The sequence below is a fragment of the Falco biarmicus genome, chromosome 14, assembly GCF_023638135.1.
Source record: "Falco biarmicus isolate bFalBia1 chromosome 14, bFalBia1.pri, whole genome shotgun sequence".
Lineage (NCBI taxonomy): Eukaryota > Metazoa > Chordata > Aves > Falconiformes > Falconidae > Falco > Falco biarmicus.
The window spans coordinates 2,637,777-2,660,417 of NC_079301.1; the positions used below are offsets into that span (position 1 = coordinate 2,637,777).

Sequence of the window (22,641 nt, forward strand, 5' to 3'; positions counted from 1 at the left end):
CCGCAGTCAGCGGTGGAGTTAGGAGCACAAGGAACACAGGCTCAGGTAAATTTTGCCTTTCAAATTCTAATAATAACACATTTTAATATATTTTTTTTTAATTTCACCTTCTGAGAAACTGCACAGAAAAGAAAGTCCAGGACTACAACAGAAAATATTCATAACATGATCCTCTGGAATGTACCAGGTTAGAAACTCTGTCAGTGTTTTTAACCATCCCAGAAAATTCCTTAAAAGAAACACAATTTTTGTTAAGTCTCATGGAACAACCTAAACCACAAGTAAAAAATGGAAGTTCTGGTGGATTAACACTGAAGACATGATTCTAACTTTATACATTTAGTTTATCAGAAGTACGATACCTTTTCTAGCCAATTCATCAGCACACTGGGAAGGTGCCACGGTGCTGCGGGCAGAACACAGCCACATTCCCCAACACCGCGTTAATCTTGCTATTTGCAGGGTAGCAACACCTGCTGTGAAGAGCAGGAGAGTGATGGCTCTGGATGTTCAGCTTTGCATCCTGGCTCCTGGCTGGTTCTGGACCAAACACAACCATCAGGGCATCCAAAGGATGGAGAAGAAATGAAGAAATGAAAAAGGAAGAAATTAGAAAAAAAAAAAAAAAAGAAAAAGAAAAAGAAAAAAAAAAAAAGGTGGTGTATGAATGAGAAATGTCATAATTAAGAAGAGCCAGTTAACCAGGGACTGGTTTAACGAATATAGAGTAGTTTTACATCTCAGGAGGGAATAATACTGTTACAACCTCAGACAGGGCCTGAGGCCCCAGTCACGAGGAGTTTACAGGCTTCAGTCCCACCACAGACAATTGGACTTAAGCACATATTTAAGTACATGGCTGAGCAGGGATGGTTTGCGAGATCTCTATAAAAGCACAACCTTCCATTCTCCCAAACCATATGGGTTTGACTTCCCATATGGAGTGACAAAATAAAAATATATTCTAAAAATAGCTCTCAAAAAATGCACTGGCTGAAGGCTGCTTCCTGTGCTACAATTTGATTAGCCTTGTGTTTTATTTCTTCAGCAGCGATTTCAATTTATCTCTGATTTGGAGCATGAAAAGATGCTTTTATAGTTGTAAGCGGAGGAGAAAAAGGCATCCGGGAAGCAAATATAGAGAGCTCTTCTGGCTTTATAGTAGCTGCAGGAACAAGTAAAATGATTTTAGAGCAACAGAAAACAAAGTGATGCTGGGAGATGATCTATCTTTGCAATCTGTATTTAAGTTCCCTGTCAGCCCCTCCGCGAGTGCAGAACATTACATATTCTGTGCAGCTCCAAAGTAACCTAAAGGAGCCAAAAATTGTCAGTGCAGAAATCCCCTCCGTGGAAGGGATCTCTGCCAGCATGGCTCCTGCCCCGCTCGGCGCGGCGGCCGCACGCAGCTCCCTGACAGCTCCTTCTGTCCACCGCAACGAGAGGAGCTGGAGGAGCCGCTCCCTCAGTGTCGCACCGTTGATGGATGGTATCGAACACGAAAGTTCCCACTTGGGCTCTGCTGTAAGGTGCCTTCTGAAAAATCCTTTTTTTTTTCTTTCAGAAAAAAAAAAATACTGGAAATTTTAAATCCCTTCCCACTTCAGCTTCAGGGAGCAAACCATCAACCAAGCGCCCAGGGATCTGCTGGTGGTACCTAAGACCAGACACCACTGGCTTTGGAAGGAGGGAAGATCAGCCTTGGTGGGAGTCTCCCACCACCAAGTTCCCACTTGAAGACTCAAGAAGTCTCAATCTGGGCTTAAGACTCGATGCTGGAGGACAGCTGGGCGATGGCCCCACAGCACAAACACGTCAGCATCCCTCAACTGCAGCTGGATCTTGGCTAGACAAAGGGCCAAGGAGCCCTGTGCTGTCCATGGGGGGGGGGTTTGTGTTCCTGGTTTCACACTGACACAAGGTGTCTCAACAAGGATCCTTCCTTTGGAATCTGATATGAAGCTCCAGTGACTCCAGAAGTTGCCCACAAATGCCTGGGCGTTGCCGATCCCTGGTTTAGGTTGCTGCCTTAGGCTGAAGACTGGGATTTAACACCCACCGCCCCTCTGCAGCGTCAGCTGTCATTTGTTTTTCTGGGCTATACAGGTCTGCCTAAACCACACCCATCCCTGTTGCCTCTGAGAACCCAAGGCGAGGTAACTGCTCCAGCTAGAGACAGATGTTTCTCGTTATTTGTGTCTTTTGCAAAATAAGTAAAGAAATAGTTAGATAGCAGCTAGACAGATAACTAAAAACATTTGAGTTCAGCTTTCCCGGATGATTGAATAAGTCATCTCTTGCTCCAGCATTTCAGTTTTCCCACATCCATGAGTTTGCTTCTTTTTATGCAAATAATAACCATAGCTTTCCTGCAGGCCTCTGACACTGCTTTAACAACACACTCTGGGAGAGCTTTCTGTCCTGTTTCTGGGTTAATATTTGTTGCTGTGGTTGCAAAAGTGAAATGCAACCAACAAAAAATTGTGTTTGCGAGAAAACTGTGTCCCTCTCCTTGGCACAGGAGGGAACAGTGAGCACCGGTGGGGGGGCTGGAGGGGGAAGAGCAGCACCCGGATCCAGTTCAGCCCAGAAGGAATGAATATGCAGGGAAGGGGCAAGCCCTCCACCAGCCGCTGGCACCAAGCAATTATCTGAAGAGAGAAACCCCCCCAGACCGATGGCCAGATCCCTGCTCCAGCACTGGCCAGGCGCTCAGCACGTGCCACCGAGCCACAGCCCCAACACGTGCAGCAGGTCGAATAAAACTCTTTTTTTCCCCCCCTTGTCTTTCACTCCAGTTTATTAAAGCTTTAGGAACAACTTTTACAGTCTGAGCAAAAGCTCTAGATTTACCCGTACAAGAGACTTTTATAATATCTAAGAAATATTAAAAGCTAAACAGGGAAAATAAAAGATATCTAGAGTGGGAAGAAGCTGAGCTGTAAAAGCTTTGGAAGAGGAAGGATTAGAAGCCAGCTGTTCTCTAAAGAATTTATATATATATATATTAAAAAAACCCACCAAAATACTTTGGAAACAATTATTTAAAAAGTTCAAAGCATTTGGCAACCTTTGCTTTGGTAAGATAAGGGGTAACAAATAACATCCATAGTGGCAAGGAGTTAGCTCAATTACTTCTGTCAGCAACACTGATTTTACAAAAAATACATTTCTTCTAGGAAGAATACTTTTCTTGCTTCAAATTCATTTTTACATTGCTAATAAGTCTCTTAGCAGTAGATTTTAAGTGCCTCTTCAGCCAGGAACAGGCAGATCGCCCTGAGCACAGCCAGCAGTCTCTTCTCCAGAAAAAATGTGATTGCAGCCCAGGAGAATTTCACCTGAGGAGGTTCATTGCAGGTGTTTGGTCCCGTGTCTGTAACCTGCACCACTACAGAAACTGTTAATAATTAGTACACACTGCTAATCTTTAGAAGCATGATCTAGGACTGCTCTGACCTTCTAACCTCACCTTGTTTCTAGAAATGAGAGGGCATTTTTAGGGCTACATGCCCAGAGAGTAGAAGAGTCCACCTGCCTGACAGCCTGTATAAGGCCCCTGAACCTTAAACATTTGTCCAAAACGATCCACAAACCACCCGAAGTATCCTAAACCTGGCACCTGCTGAGCCAGGTAAACCCTTTAAGGCAATGTAAGTCCAGAAAAATTTAACTCCAGCAAAAAAGTGATGGGTGAGAGACAAAGGTGATCAAAGCCAGCCCTCTCCAGCTGGCACTGATGGTCCCACTGCACTGAGCCTGCAGATGCAGCACGTGCCCCAGGGAGATGCTGCAAAGGACCCGGCTCTGCTCTCCAGCGCTGGGTGAGAGCAGGAGCTGCACTTCGCAGGGAGATGAGTGGTGGCTATGGGAGACAAACGGAAAAGAAAAACTTTTTGAGAGAAGAACAATCTGAAAAAAAATAAATTACTGTCTCTTTGTGGATAAATATAGTTATATTGAATCTACTTGAAGGTTGTGAGAAGCCCCAGGTTGCCCTTGGCACCTCACCTGCACAGTGGGGAGCTCATCTCTCCGACACCAAGGAGCCCCTTTGGTGCCCTCTTCTGTGCTGGAAGGGGCAGAAAAAATAAAAAGGGGTTTTAAAGCTGATAAGAATTACAGGTGGTAATGCCTGTGTGGAACAGTAAACTGTTTTCAGGGAGGTTGTGGTCAGGTATTGCCCGCTCTGCAGCACTTGGCACAGAAGAGCATCAGAAGCAGCGCACCTGGAGAACCTGCCTGCAAAATAAATGCAGTATCTTAATTCGCCCAGAGAAATACTTACCCGTGCAAAGGAAATATTTAGATGACTAAGATCAGCTTCCAGCTTTGAATATTCTGGGCAACGGCCTGTTTGGTTTGTGCATAGGCACCTCACTGAAGAACTGAGATTAGAGGTGTCAATGGCCAGTCCAGACATTACAAGAAAGCATCTGACAAAATTACAAATCAAAATACGGCACCCAGAAACAGGGCTAAATTCTTTCAATCAAGTTATTCCCTTTTAATTCCTTGCTTTCCTCAATTTTTTGTTCCAAAGGCTTTGTGGCAATTCATGTCAAAGAGCTAAGTACAAATTTTGTCGCACTGTGTGGAAGATGATGTCAGGCAGTGATGGAAGTGAAATACTGACTTTGTATAACTGTTTGTACCTCAGATAGAATTGACTCATTTTTTGAGATTATTGAAAATGCATTCTGTGATTATATATGCCCCTAGAGGCCTCGTAGAGGTGAGATTATGCATCTCACAATGTTATTTTTACCAGGAAAAAAATGGACTAAGTAAATAAAAAATCTGCAGGATGTGACTTCATCATGCACTGTTGACATCTGCTTATATGATTTAAAGGATGTTACTATGAATATCGTAGTAGCTAATGTAAATGATGAAGAAATCCTAGGTCAATCATATAATAATAAATATTAGCATAGGTTTCCCAAGGCCAGAAATGGCTGAAACAGTAATTGGAATTATGATTTTACTCTTGAATTATGTGATACTGAAAACACTTTGGTTGCTGCTGCTTTCCTGGAACTGCTCCGTTAAAGCCAAGGAGGTACATTCTCCAATCTTTCTTATTCCAAGAAATAATGTCACCTTTTCATGAGGATTATTTTTCTTTCACATAGGCACCCACTTCCCCCTGCCGCCTTACGTTGTTGTGGTAGAGGAGTGTGTTGAGCTGTACGTATGTGGTCCCTATTGCCCATGCTGCTGGTCTGAGGTGCACCCCACCTCTGTCATCTGGATTAGGTACCTCGGGGTAAGGTAGAAAAAAAGGAAAAAAGCCCTCATAACTGTACTGTAGGCACAAAGCCAGCATCTAACCTTGTGCGCAACCACAAGCCGCTTCCCTCTTAAACACGGAATAAAGTGCTCTCAAAATGCATTAACGCAGTAGCCAATATATTAAATTTGATGAAAGACTGGTCCAAACAATATGGTTTAAATTGACAAAATACCTGAAACTCATGGCAGTATTTATGACACCGCTGAATCACCCTGGACACACAGAAGACACAGAAAAACGTGACTACAGCTTTAGCGTCACTCGTTTCAGAGTTATTTGGCAACATCTTGTGCAGCAAAAAATCACCCCAGCCAGCCTGTGGTTGCCGAGCATGTGCTTTCTCCCAGGGGGCGAGGGGGCCAACAGTCATTTTAAAGCACTGACGTTCTCCACCTGCTTTCCCCAGCTCCGTCCATCCCTCCCTGCGAGGAAGGCTGCATCAATTTGTCCCAGACTGGCCTCAAAGTCAGAAGCTGCTACACAAAAATATTTTAAGTAATAGGAGTTGTGGGGTGATTACTGTATTGAGAGGGGATTCCTGCCAACCGCTGCATGCGGCAGGGTTTGGAAAAGCTGCTAAATCATATTCTTACAGGGAAAAAAACCCAACCCACAAGCTAATCCTGTAATGCCACCTGAATATTGTTGGGCTGTTTTCTTTCAATCCTTGAAACTCCTTGCCGATGGGAAGCCCGTAGCTGAGCTCATGCTCTAGCTGGTGTCTAATGCTGAAACACTCTGTGAGAAGGAATCCAGATACGCCACCGGTATTTGAGCGCTGTTACACAAAAGTCTAAAATTAGGTCATAAATTACATAATCTTGCAAGGAAACAACAAACTTAATGACTGTGTCAAACCAGAGATAAAAGCTGAGGAAGGAAATAGCATCTCACCCATTAAATATTAAGGATCAGATCCTTTCAGAGGTTTTCCAGTGACGAACTCTGCGGGAGTTTGGCATCTGTATTTGTGTGTATTCTATAGAATGTGCTTATACATCATATACAAGTGCTGAATGTGATTTATGGAGCACACACACATAGTAGGTATATTTATAATGCATAAATATATTCCATCAAGAGGAGAGAAGGTGATTAGTGACAGTTTCCTGAGAGGTTTAATCAGATATTTTGATGGCTTATTTCCAGTGCTGCTCCGAAAGCGTTTTTCATTGCAGGGCACTGAGAGGGAGCAGGTAGAGGCAGCTTTTTTTTCACACTTACAGCAGCAGCAGGTATCACAGCCTTAGAGATCAGCTCTGTGCATCCTCGGTGGGATTGAAGAACCCTGTAAAGGAAGAAAGATTATCAAGTTATAACAATGGATTTGAAAATTCCCTGCCACCTTTGCATCTCCCCCTTCATGTTCCCGTGCCCCAGCCTTTCTTCTAACCTTACACAAGACAAACCTGATTTGATCTATTTGAAATAATGCAGGGGTGAGGTCTTGTGCGTCTTCCCTTAAAAGTTTTGAGCAATTCCCCTGGGACCGATGGCCAGTGCTGATGTCCTGGGTATGTTAATGAGGGGGAAGCAGAATCTCTGATGGAATAAGCCAGACAGCGCTCCCGTCCTTGCTGTCGTCAAAGCCTCTCTGATAACCATGTCAGTTTTTTCAAAGATTTGAGTCATTTGTGGATTGACTATATAATCCTTGTGCTGAAGCCTGGGAAAACTGCTGTTGATGCCCTTGGCAAATTCTTATCCTAAAAAAAGCATGAAAAAGAGTACCAAGTAATTTCAATTCCATAAAATATATTAAATGCAGCACACAGGTATGTAAATGGGAAACTCCGTAACTGTAATTTGCCCATTTAGAACCTGATCTAAAGGCTATAAAAGTTAATTTGAAATCTTTTCATTGATTTTAATGGCCTTTAGATCAGGCCCATACTATTCACTGCATATCATGTTTGTTTCACTGCAATACTGTATTTATCTAAAATGTGAATTATAAGGATTATAACACATACAGAACTAGTGCTTCTTGTCCAAAGGCAACACTTATGAAATTTGTTGACTTTAGCAACAGACGTAAAAATCTAAAAATCAAAAGAAAGTCCCAAATAATGATTACACTTTTTAAAAATGAGATAAAAAATGAGGAGGCCTTCTCTTCATTATATACTAATACAATCTAACTGTATTTTAAGCATCATGAAATCCAAATGGAATTTCTCACAATTCCTCATTTCTGACTGCAGTGGTTCAACAAAAAATTACATGTAAATGATTCAAAACCTCTTGAAGAAACAGCATTTTTCTCTAATTTGAGGAGAAAAATAAAAATGTTTCAACCCAAGCTCAGCAAGGGATAACAGCATTACAGTTGCTGCACGGAGAATTTAGCCACTCATAATTCTAAATCCTTCTCAAACGCTTTATTGCTATAAGGTGGCTAATACCAGCCTCTACACAACAGGACTCCATAGCATTAACCATGAGAGATAGGCTTCCAGAAAGAAACTATAGCAAAGTAATTGTAAATCTCTAATGATGCATAAAACCAAGCTGAATTGGTCCTGAATTCTCAGCATAAAAGAAATGAACCATCAGAAGAACCAATTCTGGTGGCAGTATAACATACCCCAGTGTGGAAACTGTTTATGGTGGTTGTTGCAGTGAAAATATTCCTACTAATATGCAAGCAATACAAATTCATTAAAAATGCCCGAATGCTGCAACTTCTTGTGGTACCACATGTGACATTAAAACCAAACCATTAGCCAAAAAGAAAAAACAATTAACCGGCTTTCTCAGTCATAGCCAGTTTTCCATACGATAAATCCAGTGGGTTCGGTGTGTCTTCAAACCCATCTTGCAAGACTTTCAGGGTGGTTTGTCTGCCATGCCAGACCCTGCCTCACCAGGCTGGGCTGGGCGGGAGGTGCCCACCAGGACTGCACACCCCTGGGGCTCAGCTGCGCCCACACTGACAGTGTGGGCAGGAGACCGGCCCCGAGGCCCATTCCCCTCCGCTGCTTTGCTCGGGCACTGCGCTGGGACCTCCAGCGATGGCCTTCAAGGCTACAGAGCCATGGCCATGCACCGGCAGGGCAAGGCTGTCCCTGCTGGTGTGCCAACATAACCCCAAAACTTCCCATTTTCTTAGAAAATTTAGTCAATTTCCACCGGATAAGCATCCAACAAAATATTTAAATCCATAATTAATTATACCATTGCATTAGTTCATGATGCAATCCACAATCTCTAACAAGGAACCCAGCACATTCCAGAAACCTCAGTGCACAAACCTGGACGTTCACCCGTTAATCCATCAGTGTCCAAAGGCAAGCTGCTCCAGAAGCAGGTCAGACTGATTATCCCAGAGACCAGAAATCACCTACTCATGCACAAACGTGGCACAGCAGGCGCAGAGGTTACGCACATTGCCCCATGCAACCTCATCCAGGAGCTTCAGTGTGGCCATAAACACCATTTCTTTTGAGATGAGCAGGCAGTCTTACTTCTGCATGTAGAAGATCTCTAGCTTTTTTTAGACACTGCCAAAAGGTATTGCATGGGATGATGCTTTTCTAGCACCAGGGCATCTGTCCACTGAGAACTAGATTGACAAGGCTGAAATGGTTGGGTTTGTTTGTTTTATCATTTCACAACTCTAAGAGCCAGACATCTGAAAGCTCGGATACATCATTGCACAGTGTCAAAATCGGCGAAGGCACAGATTTGAAATCTGCATACATGGACAAAAATAGGGCATATCTGAAATTAATTAAAATTTCTAGGCACTACCTAGAGAACAATATTTATCCATAGTAAGCATGCATCGATGTATATCATATTTATTGCATGAGTTTTAGTGAAGCTGCAGATTTCAGGTCTTGTCTACAGGACTCTAAAGCTTAGCAATGACTTTTCATTTTATAAAAGCATTTTAAAGCATTCCCATATAAAAAAACAAGAAGCGAATATTCCTGATTTAAAGTCAAACTGAAATAAAATGGAATGCAAGTGACCCACTGAGGCTTTCCATGATTGCAATTGCAACTACCTGTACCACATACTACATGTGCGGTATAAAACATACCATAACTACATATAGGTGTTACAGCTTTATCTATAATCCCCATGGAAATTATGGGAAGAAAGCGTAAACAATTTTGTGAGGGATTTAAGAAAAAAAACCCCACATTAATCTGTTGTGACTGTGGTTAATGACATTTTTAACACTGACAGCAGTAGAAAAAGTTAGGCTAAGGATAAAAGATGAAGAAATAAAGTTTCCCTGTTAAATATCCTCCTTGTACATATATACAACAATAAAGGAATGGAGAAACCGATGAAAGAGGGGGAAAACACTACCAGGCATAAAAGAGAAATGAACTTGTTCACCCTGCCACAAACTTCACTCACACTGGCAAGGTGCTGGCACCATGAGGATCTTCTTTATTTGCTTGTGAGTGAGGGGTCTTACCCTGTAAGGAATGTTTATGGCTGCTCATTTTGGAAAAAAGTCCAAACTACTTGACCCGTTGCCCTGAGGATCTCACAGCAGTAAGTGCTATCCGAGACTCTCCATCCGACACCTCTATATTCAAAGGTACCTCCATTTTTTCCAATCAAATCAGAACAACTAATTAAATTTAAACAAGAAGCTAAAGTGAGATGAATGGTTTATAGGTGCTTCATGCTTCCCTACATTGATTAATAGACAAAGAATTCATACGTCCACCAAATTAGTTGACAAACCCTGCTGTAATTTATCCCTTGTACAAGATGATCTGTAAGCACAGTGCACTCTAGAAGGGACTGAGCTCCAGCTCCCTCAAAATATATTTTGTGCTGGTTGGATGCACCCACCAGGCATTTATGTTCCACCAATCTTGTCTTTGTATTCGAAGTTTCTCAATGCGGTTTTCATTTAAAATTAAAGTAGTAGTGGTTATTCTTGCATAGAATACCATTATTTGAGAATCAGGTTTTCAATGCGGGCAGCTGCATTGGACCATGCTATTTCTCGGTGCCCAAAGAACCACTCTGTTGAGTTTTATTTTTCCCTTTGTTTTCGCTGATGTTGCCTTGCATATTACTTCGCTCTGTAAATGAGCAGCAAATGTAATTTTCTTTCCCATACGGATGAAATTTTGCTAGAGCCATGCATCTGCTGCTTCAAAATCAGGCTCTTTAACCCCGAAGCTGATCCAGGAGATGCCTGACTGCTTGCAGAGGGCAGCATCACAAGAAGGCAGCGTGCCTGGGGCTGCACCAGCTATTGCCTGCCTGCCCCGGCCACCACAGACCAGGCTGGAGCCCTCCAGACATGGGCTCCCACCTTTGCAGGTGGCAGTGACTGACCTTATTTTTAAGGAGTTTACTTTTTAGAATAACGCAGTTCAGGTTAGGGTATGAGCCATCAGCTGGCAAAAGATGTATACGAGGCTTAATCTCATTCATCAATAACTTTACAGTTCAAATTGTGTAAGGGGCTTCCAGTGCTTCAGACAGATACTCCTGTGTCAGAAAAATGGAAATCAATAATCCATTCAGAAAAACGTCATTTCATTTTTCTTCTTACCCAGAAATTGAGATACAGGCATTTCTCCCTCCCCACTCTTCCCTGACTTAAATATATCCTGTTATATAAGTAATTGTTTTGAACCCACTCTAGGACACAGTCAGAGACATGACTCCAATAACACATTATCAGTAAAACAAAGCAAAACAGTTTCATGTCCCCGCTGGGTTTGTATATACACTCTTAAATGAGCAGATTCTCTCATTATTCACCCTGATCTGGTCATTGTATGCTTAGTCACAGCTGTCACAACAGGTGCCCGACCATCCTCCCCCTTCATGGCACTGTGTTTTCTCTCTAGAGTTTGTTGTCAAATTCCTCTGCTGCCTTTCTCTGGTGGCTTTGCTGTTCCCTCTCCGGCTCTTCCCAGATTCAACTATACAATCACTTCTGAAATCATCCAGGGCTGGCCAACTCTGGGCGAGACAACCCTTCATCTTAAACATCAGTTCTTCTACCCATCACATGAAACCGGTTTATTCATCAACTTTGGCCACGCTTTTCTTGCCTGGACCTTTCTCCATCTTTCTTGATGCCTCCAGTGACCACTTCTCCTAGCTGCAATGCCCAACAATGTATTGCAGACTATATTTTGGGACTATGCAGCAGCTATAGGCTGATTCCTCCGCTAGACCAGATTACTTCCCACTATGCCAAAGGACAGCAGGAGTCTCCAGTGACTTGAGGATTTCTGGGTGGGTTCTTGCCTGACATCATACTTCACATGAAAATTCTTTGAAATTAACATCTATGTCCCAAGATATCATCTATTCACTTTTGTTTCTCTCTAATGTCCTTCAGCAGTGGTTTGGGATTCCCAAAACGGAGTGCAGACCCGCTCCCCGCCTCTCCCAGCCCTCTCACTGCAGATTTATGTGCTGCATTTTCCCACTGAGTTTAGCAATCTTCGGGGATCTTTTACTGCTGAAAAACCTGTGACTTCCTAAATTATCAGCATTGTGCCACTGCGCACTAACAAAGTTTATCTGATGCAACGGTAAATCAAACATTTTTTAGTTCTGTAACAAAATTTTTCTTAGCTGGAAGCAAGTCTCCTCTGATATTAAAGTACCTTCAAATAAAGAGACAATTTTATATGATTTTTTTGCTATTGTCTTAAAGGAATATAGTGTAGGTTGAGAGCAAAATATACACAATTCAACCTCTTTTATGTATTGTAAACACCAGAATTTAGGGCCAGATTTCCAAAATGCTATAATCCATCAGTCCTGCTGAATTGCAAAGGCTGGTGAGGGACAAAGTAGTCGGAAAGCCAGCTATGCAACCATCAGTCCCCTGCAGCACTGAAAAGATTGGACCAAAACGTTAAGGCAAAAGCTTTCTATAATTTTACTTAATAAAATTACAAAGGAGCAAGGAAGATACCCAGCTTTTGCTTCACAGAACAAATAGATTCAGTACAGCACTAATATCATTTAGTTTGTTTTCTCCCTAAAAAAACATCGCTTGGGTTAATATGTGCATTTGTATCTCAGGTTTCAGCCATTTCAGATTGAAATCTTTTTTTCCTAATTTACCCGTACAGCGCTGCCTTCCCTGTCCTACAGCACAGTATAACATCTCTACAGAAATTACAACTGCTTGCAGTTGAGAACAAAATATTACAAAAATCTTTAATGTGTTGCCACCATTTTTAATGCAATTTATTAGCTGACAACCAAAAGTAGAAGCAGTGCCACGTATTCAGCCAGATTTCTGCTGGTCACCTGCGCTTTAAAGAATTCACCCTCTATATTACTATACTTTACAGCTCTTGGGACATATTAATTAGCATGTTGAGCTAAATTGACTTAAAGTCTTGCTGCTTGAAAATGGAACAGAGGACTCATTCCTCCCTCTCTTATTCCCCCTCTTTTCCCAGATTACTTTAAAAGGGAAGTAATTATTGCTGGTGTGAGCGGCTCGACCCTTCCCAGGATGGGATTTCTCCCAGGCTTGCATTTGATCACCCGCTAAACTAGAATGGGAGCAGCTCATCTGCTCTGCTATGGTGCCAGTCTGCCTGGTTGCAGGTACATACCGATCTTAAAGAAAACATAAACCTACAACGGATGCAGGGAAATTAATAGAGATGAACAGTAAGGGGGGGGGGTGGGGTGTGTGGCGGGGAACAGCAAACCGGAACTGAAAGCCAGTGCACTGCAAAAGCAGCGGTGCAGAGAATGGCGAGGGAAGGAGCTTTGCCATGGGTGGGGGTGGGAGTGGGTTGTTTTTTAACCTTGTTCTTATTGCTTTAATTTGTGGCTTAACTTATTTTCTCAAAAAATAATTGGCCAGAATAAAAGAAACCTCAATTGCTGCCGAGCTGCAGCTGACTCCAAAGGGAGGGACGCAGTCACTGCCATGGGGCAGAAAGCAGGAGTTTGGAACTGACTCTCAGCCTGACACACCATTTCTACAGCTGTAAAAGCTCCATGTTCCATATTATCAACCTCTTTCTATTCAAGGATCTGGAAAAGGTGGCTATACCAGCTACCCAACCTGAAGTTCACGACCTTTATAGGTGAGGCAACATTTTAGAGCGTAATAACTATAGAAAACCCTTATCAGAGATCGTCAGAGAGTTGGAATTACCGGTGGTTATCAGTCAATAATCGTTAGAGTAACTGATGGCTAAGCAGTAACCCTTCACATGCAATTCTTCTGTGGGAATGAGAAAAGCAGCTGGAAGGAATTCATAACAAGAACCTCACAGAGCTCAGAGAAATGCGATGTATAAACAGATCATTATTTCCTATGGATATTGATGATAAATGAACTGGATTTGGTATGTCTGGGAAATATCACCTCACTCTAAGCCATCTGAACTACGAAAACTCGGCAAAGAGAAAGCACCAAATATCTGGGTCACTAGAAACACAAAAGCTGAACATTCCTCTTGCACACTTTTCATTTAATTAACCTTTCCTGTGGGTTTTCAGTGTAATGAGTCATTGATTATTGCAAGGGGTGCTTTATAGGCTAAATTAATTCATATAAGAGAAACAGTAAGAAGTGCTAAGTAGCCAGATAAAAAAAATAAAATGCAAAGTGTATTGGTCATCTGGTTGCAATTCTGCCCCAGAGGACTCACATTTCTGTAAATCAGCTACTTGGTGAGCACTGCCAGCGCAGCTCCTCTGTCCTCATCTTCATCTATACCTATAGCTTTTATAAACCAGGAAAAATCCCCACAGAAAAGCAACAATAACCAAAACTGCGTTCCTTTGTTGAAAACTAGATTACCTATAATGAGATGATAGCTAATTACATGAGAAAACATATACAAAAAATGGCTTTTCCATTTAATTTAGAGAAAACTTCTATTCAGTGCATGGTTACTCCATTCAGGGTAATAAATGGCATTTCTAAGAAGAAAACAAAGCAGGAAGAGTAGAATACCTACATTTATGGTTAAAAAGAGAAAAAGTTGACGTTTGGAGAAGATAGTTGTACCTGTAAAATTAATCTTAAAGTACCTTTGTGGGCATGGGCCAGTCTAAAGATATTACCTGGCTTTTCACAGTGCTTCCAAAAAGATTAAATTCTAATGACAAAGACACTGAAACAAGAAACATGCTCAAATGCAAAGAAAGATGGAAAAGGTGCCACCTTCCTCCTTGGTTCATCTCTGTTTCTTCTTTAGCTTAAGTCACATCAGGCATATATCAGGATTTTTATGCAGCACATGGCTTACCAAACCAGTCAGCAAAGAGTAAGTTTGCAGCTGGCTTTCAAGAATTACACACGGGGGAAAACTACACTAAAGAAACAATATAATTCCTCATGACCTTACCTTGAAACTAGTCACACAGCGAACTAGCTTGGATCACAAAAGATTTTGCACCACTAAAAACATTTTGGAGATGGCGGGGTTATAGTTTACAAAGATCCCAAACTCCCTGCAGTGTTAAACTGTATAAATCCAGAATAAATGTTGCCTCGTATTTTGACTGTACATGGAGCTACAGCATACATGCGTATCTCAGCTACTTTGATGGTTTTTAACGTTGAGAAGGGTTCCCATCACGCTGTGAGGATACTTATTTGCATCGGTCTCAGTTTGTCTCTGCAAGACATGCCCTTTGTTGTCTACAGCCTTGGAAACTGAATTTTAGATGTTTGCCAGAAACATGCCATGAACATCCAAGCAAGGAAAAGTAACAACCACCTCGGTTTGCAAGTGTGTATTCCTTCAATTCATACTACAGAGAACGAGAGAAAAAATACCTCTACATGGGAAAATATTCATAGAAACCACAATCTAAGCAGGGCCAAGTGTTAAATTCAAGAAATAAACTAATCTTTTATAATATGCACTCAGATCTAGCCCGAAATGTGCTATTAACTCACTTTACAGCACAGACCTCTAGGGGCAAGAGCTACATCTTCCACTACAGGACCTGCACCGTCAAATTTAAAGCACGGTCACAGTGCTCCCCAAGCATCAGCGCCGTAAGACGGCCATGCTGAGCAAAGTCAGAGCCCTGACGGCGTAACCTCCAGTTGTGTGAGGTCCTTCTTACAGCGACCAGCAGTGATCAGGCTACGTAAAAGCTGCACTGGAACCCCCAGTTTGAAATACAGTATTTAGAAAGTAGCAAGGAGTACTTTTCCTCCCTGGAGATCACTGCTTTCCCAAACAAACAGATGGATTATAACAAGCCATTGTGTATTATTTTCTGTTTGCCACTGACCTACTTCCCATGTTGTCTGCAATACTGAGATGGGAAACGAAAGCTTGGGGGTAGATCTTCAGCTGGAGTAGTTCAGCCCTGCTCGCTGTGTCAGCACGCAGCAGGCAGAGAGCATCTCCCAGTGAAGGCACAAAAATCAGGAAGTTTCGGTCCTCGGCTCCACTGAAATGAGAAGGATGCCTTCCCAACGTCAACAAACAGGTGAGTAGGGACATATTTACAAACATGACTTCAATGACAGAAATTTGCTTGTTTGACAACTCACATGGTTGGGGTGCATTTCTGAGAAGAATGCATAGATTTTAATTTTTGACCTGGGACTGATTACCTGATTAAGTTCATATGGCTGTTGACATCCAGGTTTGTTTGATGATTACAATTAATAAAAGCATGCAGTGAGAACATTCACAAGAAGAGCTGCATTCTGCCTTATTATTATCTTGGTAATTTTGGTGTTTTTTTTCTTAAAATTGCGTATGTTGCATACTGATGATACTTGCAATGCCTTACGAATAATGCATTTATACATCATTTAGATCATACATTATAATTTGTAGGTTAGTTACTTTATTTTGGTGTCAATCAAAATCGCAAGCTCTATGAAAGAGTCTCGATTAGGAGAAAGAGGTTTTTCATGGTAAGCTTTAATAAACTAATGATGATATTATAAGAGCTATCACAGAAAAACATGCCATCTAATAATAAGCTTGTTCCTGTTTATTTAAATGTTCCACCTTGCACTTGTTTGTAAAAAGTTAATAATTACAGCATAGCTAAACTTATGTAAATAGGTGAGTCCGCACTGGATAAAACCTGCAACGCTGAGCTGCAGCCTTACCTAAGCAGAGAAGACCGGAGACAGAGGTTTCAACCAGTTTTATTGCAGCACACAACATCCTTCTGAAGAGGTATTTGGTGTTTTGCCCAAATAACTCCCATAAGACTGGTGGGCTGAAGACAACCACCCAAGCCCCATCCCGGCACAGACACAGGGATGGTTTTGAACCACCGCTGTCTTTGCACAGACTTGTCTAACTGACGTTGCTGGGTCAGCACAGAGAACGGCACATGCGGCAGCTGAGAGAGAAGGCAGAGAATTGCTGTAAAGTAAATTCGTCCCAGGTCTGTCTTGCCTTTACCCCACCAGGCTGGAAGATCCAGTGGATTCCAGTTGTCCACAGAGCACACATATGAGGTGTTGATGGGTCCTGCAAGGCAGCCGCCTGCTTTCTTGTCATCCGCAAGCTAAAATACATTCCAAATTTTTTTAATGAAACAGTTTTATTTACATTTCCTTTCCTGTACCTGTCACCAAGATCTTACCAAACCCCCCAGGCTGAGAAATGAGCTGCTGTCAAGAAGCTACCTTGTCCCCATAAAAAAGTTATTCCTGAGGAACCAATTCTCCCAACTCCACAGATCCCAAAACATTCCCATGTGCTCTGACCCCAGGGGAGCACGGTCATCCTGACCGCTCCAGTCGGAAGCCTCCCAGCAAAGGCTGGGTCCAAGCGCCAGTCGACGGCTGCTGGGGACAGTACGAGCACGACGGCTGCTCTCTGCTTGCTGCCCACGCCGCCGCGATGAAACGCTGACACTGCCTGCTGCCTCCCTCCTACATGGCAGACCTCTGGCAGCTGTTGATAAATGCGATTTCAGGATGGGCCTTGTTAGATCACGGATATTTGTACTTGTAAAGCTGTCTCCTGCCGTGAACCAGCCAAGCACAGCCATATGGGCCGGTGGGAGCACCGCTGCTTACATGTGCGGGCGGCCCTGTGGGCAGGTTTGGCAGCAGCACTGCCCAGTGCCCCTCCACACTGCACAGAGCCACCTCCATAAATCACGTGCTACCGTGCACCTCTCCAGCGATCTGGAGCTTGTCCAGCTGGACCACGGGCACAGACCATCCACCTCTTGGCATTGCAGTTGTGGGCGAAGGGGCAACAGTAGCCATGCGGTTTGGGCAGCACAGGATGCTAAATGCGCTCTGTGGTGATGGGATGTTCTCAGAGAGATGCAGGGCACCAGCTCATCATCTCAAGACCTACACGAGCCCTGGTCTTTCCACCATCCTTAGAGGAAACTCAGGGGAACAAGTCCATCTCTAATAACATCAGCTTTCTGCAGAGCGAAACCCAGGTGCTTGGAAAACAAACTTTCTTCTTACAAAGAAGAAAACACCTCTCACACCCACCTCTTCCATGATTTTTGCTGCCTAGAGCAAATAGTTGTTGTTGCTCTCCTGCACCAAGGAGCAACTTAGCCTATACAACTTTGAAATATCATTTGCCTTCTTCCCGCAGTTGGCAAACTCTTTGGTTTCTGCCACCGCTAAACTTACAAATAAATCAAGATATGATCTGCTAACATATTCAGAATGATGTTTGGCCTGAATTTTTTTTTTAGCTTCAAACATCAATTTCTTTTTGTAATGAATACATGCTGCATCTCATAACATTTCATTTTTCATACATTTAGCAAAATTGCTTAACTGATACTATTTTTTTCCAAAGCAGCTTTATTCCTACCCTAAAAACATGCAAATCAAAGACTCATGCACTTATATAACGTGCAGAATTCCCTACTGCTGGTTCAATCGCTAAGTTATAAAATAGTTACAGTATCTACACTTTTTTATTAAATGAATTCAGTATCCTGACTTTTTTATGAAAACCACAATAAGATACATGGACAAAATTTTATAGGCGCCTCTGTGCAGCTCTTTCCATTTTTATTTGCTCCCCTCTCCGAAGGAGAACCTCCCCAGCACCCACCACACGCTTTGCACGCTGGCAGCCTTATCGGAACCGCCGGCGAGGCACATCCAGCCCTCACTTCCTAAGCTTAATGCCCTTTGCAATTCTTGTTGGAGCAGTTGTTAGCTGAAGACAAGAAGACTTATTTCTATTCATTCCCTGCATAATCCACCTTATGAATTTACACCTCACCTACCCGCACACTCAAGGACCCAGAAATACAAAATATTTCCTACTGTGTTTTAAACCCACATCCTCCTGGATACAAGATAAGAGCTTAATAGCTTTGACACAGCACTGTTTTCATATTCATGCATAAGTTATGGATACAGCAACAGATCAGCACTTCTTTGTGCTTCTCATTGGCTCTGGTTCGCTGCCTTAAACTGTCTGAGTCAAGGCCATGTTTTAATGCCATAGACGCTCTATTCAAATACCAGTATGACCACATTTTAAAAGCCACCCTGTACCACTTCATTGCCGCAGATGTCCTTTACATCTGGCAAGGGCCGTTTCTCTGCATGTCAACAGTAATTCAGTTTAACAGCTGTCTCTTTTGACAAGCTTAGTGTCAGACTCTAAAATGACAGGGTGACAGTTTTCCTTTTCTTTAACAGAACGTAGTGCAAATTAACCATTTGAATGCAGGATCACTGAACGCCTCCCGAATACAGTTTTCAGAGTTGACTGAATAGGATTTAGGAATTGTTGGTATTAGCAGCCAAAGCTGAAAACCTGTAGGGTCTGACAAACCAAGGCACATCTCCTGCAATCAAGTTTCTTACCTGAAATCTAAGTGTTTGACACCCAGAAAACCTTACATTGAGTTGAAATAGGTGTCAGAGGTAAACACTGGGCATTTGCAAACTGGTATGATAAGTACTTTTCCTGCATTGCATAAATACACAGGAGAATTTTCCATTTATTTAGTTAAAGTGCTCATTAATACAGTGGCTAATGGCACCGTGTGTATCAGCTTTCAAACGGCACGCTGCACACACACCTCTTCCACAAATGCCAGACGGACAAAAGCACCTCAGCACAATTTCTCTAGGACTAAAACTATGCCTGAGATAATACTGTACATCTTAATGATTGAAACCTTTAGCGCAAAACCCAGCTTGTGGACAGTAACAAAGTGCCACCGTGATTTATGAACAACCAGTAAATGCTACAAAGACACCGCTTTAATCTGGTGCAAGAGTGAGCTTTATGAGGCTGGCTGTATTAGGCTCACATAAAAGTGAATTTAAAAAAATATAAACATTACACTATGGATATTTAAACTGCATACTGATGTAAGTCGTACGGTGAGCCATTTCACTGTGCTAATATTATACCATAGCTGCCCTGGTGAGGAGGAAGGATGCCTGCCTGATTTGGTCCTTGTTCTGTTGAAACCAATGGCAAACCTCAACATAACTGCAGTGGGACTAGTCTCCAGCTCACACAATTCGTGTTATTTTAAAGAACTGTGAAAACCTTTCTGCTGTTTGCTCCTGGGTAAGCAGTAACATCTGAAGCACTACCAAAAATACTGGGCTGAAAGGATGCTACAGAGAGCGTTACGTGCAAATGCCTTAAGTAATTGCTTTTGTTTGCTTATTTATACATTGCTGTAAGTATTTGTATGTGCTACCCATTGCCATAGCATCTGGGCATCTCATAATATTTAGAAAGATTCACACTCAAGTGCCTATTACTATCTGTAAGAGACATGCCCATTTGTATGAGCTGAAACGGAGATTTATCATTTCTCAGTCTCATAATACAACCAAGTTATTCCTCGTTCATTCAGCCCTTTTTAACACGTAATTGGCCATGACATGCTGAAGAAGTAGTCACTTATTCTCAACCACTCTGTAGCCAGGTCTCTCATACAGTAAAACTTGCATGTCCCTGCTCTGCAGAAGCTGGGACAGAGATGCTGATGGTGCTGACCTCCTTAATGGCTCCCTTCTTACCCACATACCCCGCCTGCTCCTTTCCATCTCCCAGGAATTCATACTTCCATAGCCAAAGGTGAGCCTCTGTAAAGGGAACATATCACTAGTATTTTATTAATGTATCATGAAGCTAAGTCAGCTGCAAACATGTATTTTTAGCACAACATCAGTCCCACAGGAGCGCGCAGGTTGCTGGGTTTGGAGGGGAAGGTTGCTATTAGTACTGCACGCTTAGCTCAGCTACACAAAGCATACAAAATAATTTCAAATACTCAACCTCCCCAAAAATCTATCATATGCCTGAAACACTAATAATTCTATAACTTAAGCTAAACAGAGTAGTATTCAGCTGTAAATTTTATGGCTACTCTCTCCACCTCTTATGAAGTGTGAAAAGAGTCTTCATATCTGTCAGTCTTTTCTCAGAAATGACTTTCGCTGATTACTTAAACTTTCGTTAAATAAGCTTTCCACAAGCTGTAAAAACAGAACACAGTAGGGAAAAAATTGGCTCTCTTTTAAAAGTGCTGTAAAGTCTCTTTTTGAATGAGTAATTAGAAATGTGTAAACTCTTTTATGGATATGTGAGAAGCACACACAAAAAATTTGACATTCCATGCAAGTATTTCTGTGTGCTATCAAATTTCATTGTATTTCACAGAGACCAAAACTATACAGACCCAAAATACACATACATTAGTGGACATGGGTTATTTGCCAAGAAGGAATTTACATACAGTACAAGTAAAACATCCTAATTTAAATCTCTGACAATGGATACTCACATTCTTAAAGAGAAATCAGAGTTGTTTGTCTTTCCACTCATACTTATACAGATTGCAAAGCTGTTGACAGAGCACGATTTGAGCTGGTCCTTTCCAACTGCTTACTGTTATTTTTATTGCCATTGTCAGCTATCTTTTCCGTATCAAGAATCGAGCTCAGATGAAGATGTTCCGATTCCCCCACCCCATGCACGAACACAAAGAGCCACCAGCGGCCAGGCAGGGAGCGGGCAGTGGGGAAACCTCAGCCCCCTGCTGGCCCTCGCCCCCTTGAAAACTCCCCAAAACCCTTAGGTAAACCAACACACTCCTCCGTCTTCATTTCTCCCCACACACACAAGTGGTCTGCCCCCAAACCAGACTCTGCAGATGCTCTGCAACCCCCTTGTACTTCCCTTGCTTTGGGTCCCTCTCCCTCCTCTTCAAACTCATGTTATTCGTGCTGAAAACTTGCTTTGATTTTGAGCCTCATGATCAGCTCCACGGCAGGGGGGCAAGTATCTTCATCGAAAAGGAAGGGAAAGCAGCCTATCGACATGGGGAGATGGGTGCTACCCCTGCGTGATTGCCCACCTCCCCGGGAGAGGGGACAGGGCATCTCGGGGACACCAAGATGGAAAGCCTCCCCCCTCCAAACTGGTGGGATATTTGCTTGAAAAGCCGGTGGATGTCACGCTGTGTACACGTACTGTGCACTATAAATAGTAATGTCTTCTATGCTCCTCTCCATGGAAAAATCTGCAGGAGGGGAAATAGTCTCAAATCTGTGTAGTTTTCAAGCCAAAGAGAGACAGCCTCATTCTCTCCTCGGTGGGGAAGCTGTAGGTAGGGGGTATGCCCCTCCAACCCCATAGAGGCGGAGGAGCCAGAGGAAAAAACAGGTCCCAGCTTATGCATCTGGCGGTAAAAAGCTGCCCCCTGCCCGCTCCCAGTCCCGGTGGGTCCCACTGCCATTCACCTTCCCCCTCCATGAGCAAACTCAGCCCCTCCCTGAGGAAGATGACAGTCACTGCAAAGTGTTTACGTGGCATCATTAAGTAGGTGGCATGAAGTGCCACAGGGCTCCTCGCTCCCCAAAGCACCCCCGTTGGAGGGGACTGCAGGCGCCGCTCCCACTCCGAACCTTATCGATTTCCAGCATGGAAATGGTGCTGAGGACTCCCGAGGAGAGCAAAGAGCACCGCCACGTGCTCTCCCTTCTCCCAGTAAAGGTATTAGTGCCATTATTATTATTACTTTTAAGCCCCAAGACAGCGATTCAGACCCCACCTGCGAAGTTCAATAATCCTGTTGATAGCCGAGCGATGCCACCGCTCCCTCTCCCCACGATGTTGCTCCAAGCAAGTTCTCTGGCAAAGCACTCACAGGCGCAAGTCGGTGCCAAGTCTGTTATAAAACCAACCACGGTGCAAATGTTTTCGGGTAAGAGAACAAAAGTATGAGAAAGGGAAAGGCTTCACACATCTTTAGCGTGGAGAATGTATTTAGTGCTCCCAGAAGCTATTAGATCGGGTGATACAGGCAATTTATTGTTTTGTCAATACCTTTTATTTTGATTTAATAACTTACAAAAGCTACGGTCTATCTGTAGCGCAGCCTCAACTTTCTTTACACAACCCCAC

At 42.8% G+C, this 22,641-nt stretch overlaps 1 long non-coding RNA gene across 1 annotated transcript; it reads right to left on the reverse strand.

The window, feature by feature from the left end:
* Positions 1 to 1,620: 1,620 nt before the first annotated feature.
* On the reverse strand, positions 1,621 to 22,361 carry LOC130159035 (uncharacterized). Its single transcript, XR_008825594.1, has 4 exons — positions 22,289 to 22,361; positions 6,706 to 7,002; positions 4,012 to 6,584; positions 1,621 to 3,865 (listed from the first exon to the last, which is right to left on the reverse strand). It is a non-coding gene; the product is annotated as an uncharacterized LOC130159035 (long non-coding RNA).
* Positions 22,362 to 22,641: the final 280 nt, after the last annotated feature.